The sequence below is a fragment of the Anser brachyrhynchus genome (genome assembly GCF_964034855.1).
Source record: "Anser brachyrhynchus genome assembly, chromosome: 1".
In the NCBI taxonomy this organism is placed as follows: domain Eukaryota; kingdom Metazoa; phylum Chordata; class Aves; order Anseriformes; family Anatidae; genus Anser; species Anser brachyrhynchus.
Genome location: NC_137694.1, coordinates 94,668,474 through 94,684,529, shown reverse-complemented (window position 1 = coordinate 94,684,529; position 16,056 = coordinate 94,668,474). Strand labels below are relative to the sequence as shown.

Below are 16,056 nucleotides of genomic sequence, written 5' to 3'. Positions count from 1 at the left end.
TTGCAGGAGCTGTGCCTCTTGCAGTGCAGGCAGAGACTGAGAGGTCCTTTAAACACCCTTGTGCGAGGTCAGGAGGGAACGGGATGTGGAGTTGCCTGCTTAATTTTTTTTTTCTTTTTGGAAAATTATATGTTAAAGATGGTGCTATTGATGATCTACAAAATGTACTGACACTCAGAAAGAATGGAGAAAGGCGGTTTATAAATCACCCAATATCCACTTTAGCCTGCTTTTCAATTTTCATTTCTCAGAAACACAAATTGCAGCTGTTCCTTAAGGTGTCTGATCTATCCTCTCGAGAAGCCAATTTCTTTTTTAATTTCCTCTGATGAGCCTCAGAAGATGCTGGATAAAATATGAGGCAAGCTCCTTTATTTATTTATTTTTGAGGCAGGGCTCTGCCTGAAAGGCATCGTGCTTTGTTTGGTTGCTGCCAAGGGAAGTGCTTGTCTCTGAAAGTATTCTTGATGGAAGTGCTGTCACTAAGAGGTGCAAAGGAAAGCAGGCCCTGGCTCTAGCTTGTCTGGAAAAAAAAAATCATCAGTAAGATAGGGTGTGTGGGGGGAAGGTAATCAAAAGAAGTGCATAACTTGAAGTTAACCAAAAAATCTGAGACAGAAAGGAACAGTAAACAAACAAACAAACAAAAACAAAAACAAACAACAACAACAACAACAAACAGAGCTACAAAGATTCCTGCCAGTGTGCTTATTGTGCTGTGCTAACCTACAGTTAGAGAAGTTCTCTGTCTGGTTCCCAGTGCACTCCATGATAATAAAAGTATGTTATTAAAATATTAGTAACTGGGAAGGAGTTTTGCAAAATGTCTAAAAAAAAGAAAAAAGCCTTTCTGCATAAATAGGATTATATGGAAGTTTTCAGCATGGTGATTTCATTGGGCTTTTTATTATTATTTTTTTTTCCAGTTTCTATGGGACTTTAAAGCCAGGGATGTAAACAGAGAAATCAAATTTTTGGAACCAGCCACTCCACTGCACATCACCAGTCACTGCTGTCATGCATAGCCATCCTGTCCCCAGGAACTAGAAATGCAAAATGAGAAGTCCGTTACACAGCAAAAAAGGGACATTATTTCCTAATAGCATAATACAAATAGTAAGGGGGAATCAGAGAAGAAGCTGATGGTAGTCTATATTATTTCCTCCTTTTCTGTGCAGAACTTAATGTATGGTGCTGGGTGTTGGTGTTGTCATATAGGTTAGGAACAGAACTGAATTTACAGAAAGCATGTGTTTGATTTGTGTGTAGTTTGTTAATTATCTATACAAATGCCCCTTATTACATACGTGTTTACTGAGCAGGTGATGAGGATGCAGTTCTGTTGATGGGCTACCCAGGAACTATCTTTACAGACGTGTTGCTGTCCATGCACATTCTTGCTTTTGGCCTAGTGCTCATTGATAAAGCGACCTGCTGCTGTTTCCTCTCTCTGCTGAAGTGTTTGGTGTTTCCTTTAACAAGAAGGGTATTTAAAATGGCAACCCAGACCCTTCCTGGGCAATCCCCTAAAGCATGTTCATGGATGAAGTTGCCTCGCTTCCCCTTGCGAGGGACTGCCTTGTGAGTACAGGCTATTTCTTTTTGCCTGCAAAAGATATGTAAAGGGTTATGTTAGTGCAGAAAGATTGGTTTTGTATTTGGCCAAACACAAAACTGCAGAGCTGTAACTTTGTTTATTCCAAAAGTCTTGTCCTCTCCCAGCTCTGGGTGGTGGGAGAGCCTGTCACAGCCCAGGGTGCAATTTGTTGTCAGCAAGCCTCTGTAATTTGTGCTCTGTGAACTCCTTTTACTGGTCTGTGGTGTCATTTTTTCCATATACAGCATGGTTTTGGCAGCAGGACCAAAGCTTCCCAACTCATTTTCAGAGATGAGTGACCAGTCTTGTTGCACTCAGGCTGAAACAAAATTTGCTGCTTTGACCTTGTTACCCCACTGTCCACAATTGAGCACAGAGCAGGAGGCAAAAGCGAGGACAAAAATATAAGAGGTGAGGGAAAAGAGGGAAAAGTAAAGGGGGATGAGGAAAAAAACCTCAACTACCAGGCCAGCAGAAGTATACTTCTGAACATCTTTGGGGGAAAATTGGTGAGGAAAATGAGCCTGTTGTGACTTTTTTTTTTTGTTACTACTTCTGGGAAGGCTCCAGAAACTTTATAACGATGGATACTGTAACACAAGCTATTCCTTCCTGTAAGCTCTTGGAGGGAAACATGCTCTACTTGTTTTAGCACAGATATACATTTTACAGGGCAGCATACATTCACAGAGAGTTGTAGATAACCACAGAAAATAAAGTACTGTTTTATGTAGCTGCTGGTGGTACCTAATCATACACCCTCATTGCTGTTGTATCTCAACACAATATCTTTTAGAAAGGTTTGCCCTCTGAAGTGCTTGGATTTGAGGTATTCTGCAAATGAAGCCTGGAAAGAAAGGAACAAAAGTGAGATACTTGTTTCCTTGCAATAAGTGGGAATTGTCCATCTTTCCAGAGGAAGTCTGTGGTATAGCACTTATCCAAAACTGGATTTCTTAGGCTGGCAACTTGACTACAGGACTAGCTACAACAATACTTATGCCTTTTGGACTAGCTTGACGTGAGCTCTTCAGTGTTGGCTATGCCACAAATTCACACAAAGATCCTGAACAAACCTAGCCAGGCCAAATAATTTGATTTTATGGACATGTTATGCAGCCAGCCTTCTAGGGCTTTGGGTTTCCTTTTGTGTTGGTTTTGAGGTGGCAGCAAGTGAAAGTTGTGGAGGTGAGGTTTCGGCTGCAGAATAGATGAAGTCTGACCCTATAAGCCTGTGCTCTATTGAACTGTATGCTTTGGTATATAGCGAAAACAATAAATATATTAAAATACTGCCATGGCAGACTTGAGGCCAGAATGGTCATGAGTTTGGCATGAGGTCAAGCATGTGAAGTTGCAGATAATGAGCCCAGAATATATCTCTGTGGAGTGACTTTTCATCCAGCATCAATGCTTCACTGGCTGTAAAACTCGGGGCGGGGGGGGGGAAGAGACTGAATGTTTCAGTGGAGAATCTGGTTGGCCATACTGAGGTGTGGGGATTTTGATGTGTGTGAGAAGCAAATGAGTTTCAGTGCCCCAAAAGTTGGAGACACTGCTGTGGAAAGTTTAGTAACAAGTACCACAGGAGGCAGGGTACTGCATCTCCCCGCCTCTCTATTTCCTCGCTTCCCTGCTGGGGCTGCCAATTACATCCAGCTCTGATGGTGGCTTTTTGACACTTCTTCTCACTGGGAAATGGACTTAGACTAGTATTTCATTGCATTTAAGCTTTTAAACAACATCAGAGAGAAATTACTTTCAGCTACTCCGTCTGAATTGGAAGTGAGCCAGCACTCCACACAGAGATGGAGAGAAGGTCCTGGTTTGACATGACCGTTCCCTTGTGTGACAGGCTTTCTGCAAACGTATTGGGCACCCTTATTTGCCTATGTCAAGTGGGAATGTGTGCACTTTGGATGATTTTAGGTACTGTCTGCACACTTCCAGCATTCACAGAAAAACACACTAGTAGAGGCCAAAAGGGCAATGAGAGGTGGAAAGGATGGGAAATTTTAAAATCAAAAAGAGTTTGGCATCCAATTCTTCCTGAAAATCAATTGAGTTCAAAATAATGCCCTTTGCACCTTGTAAATTTGACCTTTGGTCCTCACAAAGATAATGCTGGAATTGAGAGTTTGGGCTCAGTGCCTTTTTCAGACATCAGTTGATTCTTTACGTGCATATACATGTGTACCTATCTATTTGTATCTGCTACATAGGTATATCTTTGTTTTACATTGTCTGAGCTTTTTGAGTGTGGTCGTTGCGAAGCATACTGTAGCTAGCCCCAGGATGGGATGTGCCTTAGGAGGGGTGGTCTTAAAACACCCCATTGAGGGTTTTCCATTCACTTACCTTGCTATTTTCCTTGCACACTTTATTTCCTCTTGTCTGATCTCCTGTGAGCATAGAGAACAGGTCGTTCCCTTTCTCTTGGCAGCCTTTATGAACTCGAGGACTGCTGTGACCCTGCCTTCCTCTCCCGCCAAGTCTTTTCTTCCTCTGGGAAAGCAGCCCCAGTTCACTTAGCTGGCAACCTGCCATCAGAGGAGGTGACTTCTAGGCCACCCATGGTGCTCTCCTACACTGTGGCAGTCTCGTCTGTATTTCTGGATTGTGCTTATAGACCTTGGCGTAACATATAGCTTTCTCGTGCCAGCCAGACATTGTGGACTTGTGCTCTGCTTGTGAACGGCGTGCGCCCCAGCCTGTACTCTGCCGAGCTGCCTCCCCCAGCTTCTCAGCTGGTGTGCTCCTGCCTGCTCTCGTACTGCTTTGCATGGTTGTCCCTGCTGTACCATTCTCTGATTTGGGCTCATTTTTTTTTTTTTTTCCCCCCTGCTGGAATAATTCTGAGTTCAGAGTTCCATGGATGATTTTTTTTTTTCCTCAGATGATACATACCTGTGCACGCTCACATCAGTCCTGTCACGTAAAACTCTTGCACTGGTAGGGAGGCTTGCTAGCTGAGTTTCTGCCAAACTAGGAACCTCTTCTGTTGACAGTGAGTTTCCCTTACTGCTTGGCTTTATTGTGTTGACTGAGGTTGGTATATTAGTGATACTTCTGTTTTTTTTTTTTCTTTTTTTTTCCAGCTTCTTTCAAGCTTTCCTTTTTAAGTTTTCCAGTAGGTAGGATGGAGAAGGTAAACCAAGTGCCAAGACCACAAGAGAGAGGAGTGGATGGTGTGTGTGAGGAGAAAGGGCTTGGATACAGCTGTCTGTGTGCTGATTAGCAGGGTGTTTAGGACATGGGGAGTGTACTGCTATTTGCTTGGCTTGTAAACCAACTTGGTTTATATTTTAATTCCGGGAACTTTTCTCATCCTGTTATATAATTTTTGAGTCATTCATCTGTAGCAAATGAAATAAAATGATGCCTGTCATCAAATGGACTTGGTTCCAGGCTAGGCTGAGGTGGGGATGAGCTGGGTCTGTTGAAGCATTGCACTTATTACCTTGATGTATTTGGGGACTAAATAATCTTCCAAAAGCTTTGGTCTAGATCTGGATTTTCACTGCAGTAAAGAAGAACAGGAGCTGGAGAAACTGGCTAGGATGAGTAATGAGCTTACTTCTGTCCTATGACCCAAGATGTGCAACTGGAAGAAACGTCGTGGAGGGTTTCTAAACCAGGGTGCCAGGAGGAATAGAGAAACCATTTCTACGTGAGGTGACAGCTGTCTTTTGCAGTTGGTTATGCTGCTGCCACTACCCTCAGTGAATGGTGATATCCAGTAAATCAGACAAAAAGAGGTCTGTTCATGGATTTACACCGTGTCCTTTTAACTAGCTTGTGAGCTCTCCAGAGGCCGTGGTTCCTGAGAAGCCATAGTAATGTAGTAGTACCAGCTGTGAGTACGAACAGAGATGGGCTGCAAGCAGGAGTAGAGCTGTTTGTATCCTGCCTGCTTCTATCATACTAAAAAGCTTTTCTAAAGGAAAAAGCCACAGACTTTATGCATGGGGTTGCCCATGGCTTTAGGAATATTACTCTATGCCTGTTAAACAAATCTCAGTGCTCTCTGAAGCTGCATATTTTGTGGTTGGCTTAGGAGGTGGCATATTCTTCATGAGTATATCTATCCTCAGGCATGGGCCATCCAAACCTCCCCACAGTGCTATGGTTCTGGGCCAGGGCTGGCCATTCACCTTTTACAGGCTGGTAAATAGTGTGAAGGTGCTATAGATGCATTATCAGTAGGGCAATTCTTCCAGCTCCTCCATCTCCTGATTGCAGCAACTTCTGAAAACAAGACGTGAACATTCCTAAGGCTCAATTTGGCTCTCATAAGGGTTGGAATAGAATGACAAACAGCATGCTGCTTTCTTTATTTTTTCAGTTCAAGGACTGTCTACAAAGAGTCATAACCCTGTGCTTAGCATTACATAAAACTTATTCATTTTCTAGCTCTACAGAAAAGTGGTTGAATCGCAGATGATTAGCATTTGCTGTATTTTCTTTTCTAATGCTTTCCTGTCCTTTTGTGGCATACCTTGGTAAGTGGCCTCAGAACACTTTGCTTTCAAGGGGACATCTCCCTCAGAAACCTATTATCAAGGCTATTTCAGAAAAGTTGCTCTTGCTTGGTACATCTGGCAGACTGTCTCTGGAAGCCAAACACATCACTGTGGCAGCGGCTTGACCTCCACTAGTCAATTTATTCCAGCTCCCAGCTATATTCAAAGGATTTTTTTTTTAAGGAATCCTCTCCAGAGTAAATACAAAGCTCTGCACTCTGAGCAGTTTGTTAGGATAAAGAACCCCCCAACACTTTTCCTTTGGAGATGCTTTAGTTTCTTATAATCGAGCCTGGCTGCTGCTCTTGATGTACAGCAGTGGAGAGGTTCTAGCACCCGTGTTTGGCATTCAGGTACTGTTGCTGATTAGCACCGAAGTGAGATAGACTGGATGCACCAAATTGTCATTTAAGCTACCAAATTCTGCTTTGTCTTGGTTTTGGCTTGTTTTAGAGACAGGTACGGAAGTGATTTTGTGTTCAGAGTTTCATTTGGAGCTTGAGGCAAAGACTAACTCAAGGCGTTCAGCTTTGCTGAGTTTTAGGAATTTTCTGGTATTTTGCAAATGTTAATTGACTAATCATTGCAGCAGCGAATGTCACCTCATATAAAAGAATAGATTATAGAGCCAGAAGGGACTGTTGTGATCATTTTGTCTGACTTACTGCATGACACAGGCCCTAGGACTTTTTATATGAACTGAAACAAGACTTCAAAGAAGACCAAAAATCCGATCTTGATTTAATCGCCAGCTACAAAGAATCAACCAGAACACGGTAAATTTTCCAGTAGCTAATTGCTGCCAGTGTTAAACAAATAATTGCACTGCACTTCATTTCTCTCCTGTCCCCTTTCAAATTGGATCCTTGGGTCCTGTTAGGCTTTAGTCTGATGAATTGACAAGCACTTTAATAGTGTTGCATTCCCTGTCTTGGTATCTAAAACCTGTGATCAAGCTTCTCAGGGACTTTATCTTTCATAGGCTAAACAGTAGACTACTAAAGTCACAAACCCAAGGTAGGCTATTTTTTCTCTCATGATTATTATGGCTTTTTTTTTTTTTTCCGTCAGCTATTTGTAGACATTCCTCCAGACCTGGGCTCCTCAATAAAAGACTGAGACAAAGCTACTGGAGATAGTCCAGCAAAGGGCCATGAAGATGATTTGGAACTGGAGCACCTCTACTATAAGAAAAGGCTGAGAGATGTGGGGCTGCTCAGCCTGCAGAAGAGGCTCAGGGGGTATCTCATCAATGTGTACAAATACCTGAATGGTGGGTGTGAGGAGGATGGAGCCAGGCTCTTTTCAGTGGTGCTCAGTGATAGGACAATTTGATTTAGTACCTTCCTGAAAGGTGAAAAGTAAGTGGCTTTTCATTGCTGAACCTCAAAGCTCAGCTGTGGTTGATGGTTATAGTGTCCATGGATTACCCTTAGAAAAAGTAAGGGAAAAAATATTGTTGTCAGATATGCCTATCCATTCTTGTTAGTCAAGTTTTTCAAACCTACTTCAAGAAGAGGAATGGGCTTTTAGAAGAAGAAAAGCCAAGGTTCATCCATCCTTTCCCACCCATGCAGGAGCAGGCTTGCTGAAGAGCAAACTCCATTTGTAGAAGTACTTTTGAGTTGGGTTGAAACCAAACTGGATATGGAAAATTTCTTTCAAACTCCATAGGCAGTGATGGGAAATGAGAGAAAAAGAACAGAAATAATCTTATAGGCTTAGGGTTTGCATTTAACTGAGATTATTTTTCTGTGCCTGTCAGTTTATTGCACTGTGGGTTATTATCTAGCTAGGTCAGTGGCTTGTGGGTATGTAGTCAAATGAGTGGTAAACTTCTGCTCTGCATGCAATGCTTCAACACAGTTCCTTGGATTTACACTGATGTAAACCTCTTGGAAATTGCGCTTTCTCTGCAGACCTAACAGAGGTTACGAACAATACTTCTGAAATCAGCATTTAAATAACATTTCAAAACCACTAGAAACCTCATTATCCTGAATATATAGTTTTAGTAGTCATACAAGCAGTGAAAATGCAGTGAACCAAAAGTGCAACTTGTAACTGGACAAAAGCAACACTACTGCGTAAATACTATGCTGATAAACATCCAATTAACCAGTAGGTACCCTGACATATCAGTGTGTTTGCTGAAGCTTGGTAAGCTAAGAGCAATTCAGAGGTAAGTATCCTTCTAATGGTATGGGGATTTGCTTTTGAATATGCCACATATCATGATAAATACAGCCTTTAACAATACAAGTGAAGTCTCCTTGCAGTTATCCAGGATTATCTAGGAATATAGGGCAAAACTGGTGACCATCATTAAATGGAATCACATGCTGTATTTTTCCATTTAAATCTGGAAATGTAATTCTCAGTCCTTGTAAGACTGGAGTGCATGTACTCATGCCCATACTGTTTTCCCAAATCCCCCCTGACCACAGATATGCCAATCTTCTGAAAAAACAAATTTTTTAGACAGGTGTTTTAAATCACTGCTGTCAAACGTTATTTCCTTATGAAGAAAAGCAGTGTTGAGGGACTGTAGCCAGATCTGGGGCAGGGAAGGGACTCATAACATCTCTAACCAAGAGCCTTGTTCTTTTCCCAGTGTGGGGACACCCTGAACCATACAATGGAGGTGTGTCTATGCCCTTGCAGAGCCTCAGCCCTCTTCTTGTCTTCACCATATGATGACATTGTACCAAGACATCTGCTGTCTATGCAACCTGCTTCTGGAAACACAGAGTTTGACTTGGTGGACCCTAATGATGGTGTTTTAAAAAGCACCCTCACATCTGCCAGGTACAGATTAAGTGTGATGGCATAAGATGTGACGAGGCCTGGACTTTGCATGGAGGTTGATGAGGTGTGGGCACACCTACCCTTCATCTACCCTTCATCATACCCCAGCATCTCTTGGGTAGGTACCAAGCAGCTGGCAGGGGTGATACTTTCTGCAGTGCTTTTGGTCACTGGAAGTACTTTAACTCCAAAGACATCATGCCCAGCGAGGTGGGGCTCCTCACCTGGGTGAAACCACACCTGCCCATGTGTAATCACAGACCCTCTGTTTTAGTGAGGTCTCTCTCACATGCCCTCCCTATTTCTATGGTAAGGGTTTTGCACTTTTTTATTTATTTATTTGGTAATTGATGTTTTGTCTTCTGTTCTTTTCTTTTTCAGGGCCAGATGGCAACCCATGACCTATCCCTCCTACTTATCGCAGTGACTCTTCGGCACCAGAGGAAAAAACTTCTGCAAGAAGCCTGTCTCTACAGCCACTAACCTCCCAGAGACTTGGCAGCAGTTTTTGTATCTTCTTTCTGTAGTTTATTTCTTTACCCTCCCTCCTAGGTGTTTTACTAATTCTTCGTTTTTCCCATCTCCTTTACCAGCACTTTCTGTAGGCTGCATTTTTTTTTCCTTCTGTGTAAAGCAGCGTGATTCATGGGATATGTCTTTGTAGCTCCTGCTTAGTGACCTCTCCTGGTTCCTCACCTCATGTTCTCCACTGATCAGAGCCATTGGTGTTTAGATGCTCAGCAGAGGTGATTGCACAGCCTTTGACACCTCACATCCCCTGCTGCCTGGATTTGAAAGAGGTAATCATTCCCAGAGACCTGCCAGTGACCCTTTGCTCGAGCTTTTGTCATTCACATTTTACTGTCTCTTTTTTTAAAGAGCTTGAAGTATCTGGATTCTTCTGCTAGGCATGAAAAGGACACATGCACTGAAATCTTAATGACTTCACCATTCTTTCAGAGTACTTTCACCTGAAACAATATTGCATGGTACCTCTGTGTCAAATCTTTAATGCCTTTTGGAGCGGAATCTCCAGCTTCTATTCTGTTTCCTTTTTTATTCACTCAAAAACAAGGGGACACTGTGAGGTGGAAAGGTGGTTCAGTTCAATACCTCTCCTTTTTAACTCAGTACATACTCATGCTGCTTGGCAATGATGCCTGCATTGTTACTCCTTCCAGAAGTTGAGCAGAATGTCAAAAGGACCTATGTGCAGGCAAGAAAACTGCTCACAGATTTAGCTGTGAATATTTGAAACAACCAAGAAGTTGAGAAGACCTGAGACAACTTTGGACATCAGGAAGAAACTTTTTTTTTCTGGGGTTTACTATATGGTTTCTTCAACAGAAATGCCTGATGCTGGACGTGAACACTAGACTGCTGTTTGGAGTGGGTCTAGCTATTTCTTGCCATGTATTACAGGTGACATCCAGTGCCATAGAGACTGAGAAAATATTTCTGCACATTTTTCACATTTTATTTGAATTCTTATGAGCCATAAAAAAAAAACTAAGACTAAAGAAACATATTAGTCTTATTAAGATTATTTAAATCACACTGCTTTGTCCAGAGAGTTAAAATTATACATCAAAAATCCTAAAGGCTATGTTAAATCAATTGCAAACACAGAGAAAATTGACTTTTAATAGTCTAAAAGCAAAAAGTCCTGTAACTCTCCTCCAAAGCCCCTTAATATGTCTTTGATGAATCCGTTTGAGAAAAGAGCTGAAAATTGATTTCCAAAAGCATAATGTACTTCTTTTTTTTTTTCCATTTTTGCTTCAATAAATGATACATTTGAAATATTTCCTTTGGGTTCACAGTAAATAGATGAAGTAATGATTTTGTGTTTTTTTCTTTCCTTTTTTTTATAATGTCTTGGAGTAAAGCAACTTCTGGATTGTTTCAAATGCACTGGCAACATAAATAGCAACAGTTTTCCAGATGAAGAAATCTATGTGGGATATGTTAAATTGTAAGCTAAACCTGAGTGGTGAGTCTTATGAAAGGTATAAGAAAAGGAAATTCTGCTGCTTTGGTGATGATGTAGATGCTTACATTTTAAGTCCAAGGCTGGTTGTGCTATTTTGAATGGATTTAGCCTCTGTTTTTCCCTCTCCTATTCAAAGTGCTTCACAAATTTTGGTATTCGTGCCTTCATTCATTACTTGTAATTGTGCTGGGAATCATTTGTCTAAACTGCAGCTGTTAGATTTGCTATGAATCAAATTCAGTGTCTGTTTTCTTTTCCTTCCCCCCTGCCTAGTCACCTGAGTTCATGTGGTACTATTCTTCTTCAGTCAGAAAAAGAAAATATTAAAAAACAGTGACTAACTTTAATTACAGATAAATTCTCATATTTGGGGTACAAATGTACATAGATCTGAACAGATCTAGGGGCAGCTATAAAAGTGCAGTAGTCTTTGCATCTGCTAAGGAAAATGGGAGTGAGAGTTGACTAATGCATTTCTATAGACATGGTTTTATGTTTAGGTTCCTCCACCTACATTAAGAGCTTCTTGCAACAAGAAGCTTTTCATCATATATAAGAAGTTTCATGATATGTATATATAGAGAGTTCTACGCAGTATGCTGTGTTAGATAACTCTGCACTTATTAATTAACCACTTAACTCCTTAACTATGTTCTTTTGTAAAAATTGCTTTCCTTATTCTAGTAATCATTAGAAATATAGGCTGGAGGAAGCCCAGATTTTGTTTCTCAGAGCTCAGCAGACCAAGGCTGCTGTGCTTCCTGGCAGGGAACCGATGGATGGGCTGACAGTCCCATGGGAGCAGTACGCCTGCTCAAGGCTTCAAGCCAACTTTTTATTTTCAGCCTGTCTGTATCCTGAGTTTGACTGGTGCAGTGACTCGAAAGTGGGTTATACAAGCTAGCATAATGTTGTGTGCAGCCTTGAGAGAAACACTGCCATGAAATCTCTCTCTTGTAATATTTTGGCACCACCAATCTTTGGTGAAAAATTGAATAGATTGTGTTCAAGTCTAAGGATGGGCAAGAAGAGCTGGTAATAGTCCGGTTCACATATCACAGAGGTGCATGTATCCATCTCTGTAACTGGACTGCTTTTTGTCCAGGGATTCTGCTGTAACATTCCCCACCTTGCTGGGGGTCCAGAAAAGCTTGCGGGAAAGCATCTGCACCCACTGAAGTCTCTCCTGGCAGGCACAGCAATGCTCACAGTGCTGCTGTGAACTCAGATGCAGTTAAGAGGAAGATGGACCCTATGGATGGGTCCATAGTCTAGTGATTTATGTACCTACACTCCATCCTTTTTATATTACAAACATTTTGTGCAGCTTTTAGCAAGTTGTTCAAACTTTCCACCTGCAGGCTGGGTGTGTGAACATTTGTGGTCTTTGCAGGGGTGTTGTGAAGAAGCAGCTCATCAAAAACCAAGTGAAGGCTTTGTGATATTGAGAATGTAGAGATGGTAAAAGCCTCCAGCCAAGAAGCAGCAGTGGGATGTAGGAGAAAATAAGGACTTCAATTCTGAGTTGTTTTGTACTCGTGAGAAAGTTGGTCTGTAAAATGTCAAGAAAAGCTTTTGCTTCTTGTGCCCTGGGGTTCAAGCTGTTCTCAAGTTCAGATCATGTGTCTTGACAGAAAGGGAGAAATGTCACCTTTGGTTTAGAGGAAAGGCATGTAACACTTTCTTCCTTTTGGATTCACAAGTAGTTATTTAGATACAGTGCACCACATTGTGCTTGCATATAGAAGACCCTTCAACACCTCATTGGTAGAATGGACTAGTGGTCTTAATTTATGGCAGGCTTTTGTAGCTAGTGGTGCAATGAGCACTAAAACCGCCAACCAAGCGGTCATTTCTGAGCAGCACAGGAGGCTTTGCAGTCAGGTCCTGCACAACCTCTCTGTCACGCTGTATGAGAACCCAGGCTAGGTGTGTGTCCTGTTCTTTTGACAGCTAGCCCAAAAGGAGGAGCAAACCATGTACATCTGTATGGAGCAGCAACAAATTTTGGCCCAAGAGAAGAGCGGAAATTCATATCCACGCATCTGAAGACATGGAGTGATGCTCTAATTGCTTTATCTTACATTGTTGTACAGCATCTGGTTTGTTTTAACCATGTGGCACACACATGAAGATGCTGGAGAACAGAGTGGGTACTTTTAAACTGAGGTGTTTCCCAGGGGGCTGGAGACCTCACTGGTGTGCTCGCATATGGGTTCAGAGCCTGGTGTCACCTCATCCTGAGCTGGAGGCACAAGTGGAGCTGTGCAAGCAGGGTGGGGAGCAGAGCCCATGGCTGGGAGTCACACAACATGGGGTGGTGCTGGGACAAGCGCCCAGTGATGCGTTGTCACGGGAGCTGGGTGATCTGATAATTTGAACGCAACAGAGCACAGACTGAAACAGAGAGGGAATTTAAAACATGCAATCCTTTCCTTATACAAAGCTTGACTCAGGGTAGATGTGGTGGAGGCCCTCTAGCCAGCTTCAATTAATGGTTCCTGGACAGTCCCTCACTTCCAAATCATGTAATGTTATAATAACTGTCTGCTAGCTCACAGAAAGAATATAAAACTACTGCTGTCTTTGAAGTTCACAGCCAGGGAATCATGATTCCTAAAGACTATTAATTATCTCAGCAGCCAAACTATGCTAGGCAAAACTCCAGTCTAAATGGCAGGCAGCAAGGCTGGTGTTATATTGCAGCACTTCCTCAGAATAATGTCTGCAAACCAGGAACAGAAATGGTGTGCACACTCTAATCTCATTGAAACAGCCTGAAGAGGTACATGTATAAATCAGGGGTTAAGCAGAAATGTGTTTTTCTGAAGAAAGTGAAGGCACTTTCAGTGTTTAATTAACAGAATGCTAATTGGGTAAATGAGGGAGAATTAAAAGGGAAGCACAAATTGTCTGTAAGCGATTGGCAGTGAAGCTCTTACAGCTGAATATTTGACCTGTGCATAGAAATCATAACTCAAGAACAAACTCTTAATTTGAGAGTTGTGGTATTGAACATAAAGATGTTCAGAAAATCTAGATTCTGGAGAGTGAAAATACTCATAAAAAAGTGCTGTGTTAGCCAAGACTATGTGCATACCTTATACAGATGGACTTCCTTGCACTGGCTGCAGTTTTACACCTCACGATCCTGTGAGCAATTTCTCTCTCTTTTTTTTTTTTTTCTCCTTGTTTGTCCTCGCACGTGGCTCTAATACATCAGAGCTGGGAGCGGGGAGGGAGTGAAAGGAGGTCAAAGAATAAGTTTTTGCTCATGGGCAGTCATATTATAAGATGGCCAGGAAGGGCTTTATTCATAAGAAACAGGACCACGCGATTCACCATGGTTACAAGGAGTGTAATTTAAAAGCGCGCAGCCCTGGGGCGCCGCAGGCAGAGGTGCAGTAAGTCTGAGCGTCCAGCCTGCAGAGAAGGAAAAAGCAGAACCTCCGAGCCTGGGCTCACTTTTGGCACTCTGCTCATCAGACGACTCTCCTTGGTGGTTTAAGCCCGCTGTTGGGGCAGCAATGAGAGCATGTCGACGCCTTGCGGCAGCGCTGGGCTCTGAGCGCTGCGTGCTCTGCGCACCTGCTTTGAGCAAGGCTCATTTGGTAGTGGTAGCACCGTGCTGGGGGAGAGGCTTTGCAGCCAGAGAAATCTGTCTTGTGGTTGTCTATTGCTCGGTGGCCATAAAACCTAGAAGACCACGTCTCTTATTGTGGATGTGCAGATGTAAACGGCTTGAGGCAGTCCAAGCAGCAGCCAAGCGGGGAAAAACCAAGTCAGTGTTACAAGAGGTCTTCCAAAGCACTTGCAAAGTTAAATAAGCAGTAAATGATTCCACTCATGTGCAAAACTCATTTAGGTTGTAGCTGAAAACAAGGCCCTGTGAAGCACTCCAGTCAGTCTCCTCTTTTACGTGTATGTTATTTTAAGAACTGGAAAGGGGCAATCTGATAAACACTGAATATAGGTCCTCTCAGTTCTTTAGAAGTCGAAAACAAACCATACATCACAGCTGTGCTTCATCCTAAGATACTGACAGCAGGCTCGAGGTGTGTTTATTGCAGTGCTCTGTGTTTGATATAGACATATATATATGAAAATATATGTCTTTAAAAATATTTCTTCAAAATTAATCTCTCAGCCCATAATTTAATTTTGGACCACGTATGTTTTATTTGTTTGCGTATTCTAGACACTTCTCTGCGTGCTCTGATTCAGTGGGTCTCCAGCGTCAGCAAACTGATCAGAAACTTCAGGACTGAGCCAACGCCTCCAAAATGAGTGGGCCTTATTCTCGGGGTGGCCCTGGCTGCAATGTGTGCCTTGTGAAGACCGGCAAGCTGAGGAGCACTGGGCTGTAGCCCACGTTTACTTATCTGAGTTTCATTGCTTCAGCCAGTCCCATGACAAAAGCAGGTATTGTTTTGTGTAATAATACATTGCTTCTTTTCCTACTACCAGTGACAGCAATTTCTTTTGTTCCCGTGCCAGTCATGACTTTTGGACTAAAAGTGAGCGTGTTCCTCAAGTTACAATGAGTGGTCAGAACTGATTAATTGCATTGGCACCTAGTTCATTTGATGAGTCCCAGCGACTTGGATTCATGTATTGTTTTTTCTGAGGCTGAAATTGGTGTTTAGCATATTATTGACCAAATTTTCCCTGATGTGACTTGGGACAAATTAATGTCACCATTTCATTTAGGAACTTCAAGGGCATGAATAATAACAAGTTTTGCACAAGAAAACTAAATAGGGTGTGAAACTTCATTGTGCTTGTGAGCAAGTAAATGTATGTTAGGTTTGGATATGATTGATTGCAACATGGGTTATGTATCTGTGCTTATCTTGAAAATCTTCACTGAGATTTTATTCTAGAAGATGTTTTCTTCAGTAGAAAAAAAAATGAGTAAGGGATTTTACTTTGAGGTGAATTAAGATTACAAGTTAGTTGAGATGGCATATTACTGTTTTCACTTTGGAGATGACTATGATTTTCTTCAGTTGCGGAGGAAAAAGTAACACTATGCTCCTCTCCCTGTCCCAAACTCCCAAAGACCTAGAGTTGCATTACTTTTAGATGCTGCATGGTGATATTTTAAATAGGGATGAAACCAGCCAGTTGTAATT

The 16,056-nt window shown here is 42.1% G+C and overlaps 1 long non-coding RNA gene across 1 annotated transcript in view; it reads left to right on the top strand.

Annotated features, from left to right (window-relative positions):
- LOC308191721 overlaps nt 1-11,525 on the top strand; it is a 71,746-nt gene extending 60,221 nt beyond the window's left edge. Inside the window, exons 15-16 of the long non-coding RNA XR_013948225.1 lie at nt 7,192-9,046; nt 9,310-11,525. This is a non-coding gene — a long non-coding RNA (uncharacterized lncRNA). The remainder of the gene's footprint in view (nt 1-7,191; nt 9,047-9,309) is intronic.
- Nucleotides 11,526-16,056: the final 4,531 nt, after the last annotated feature.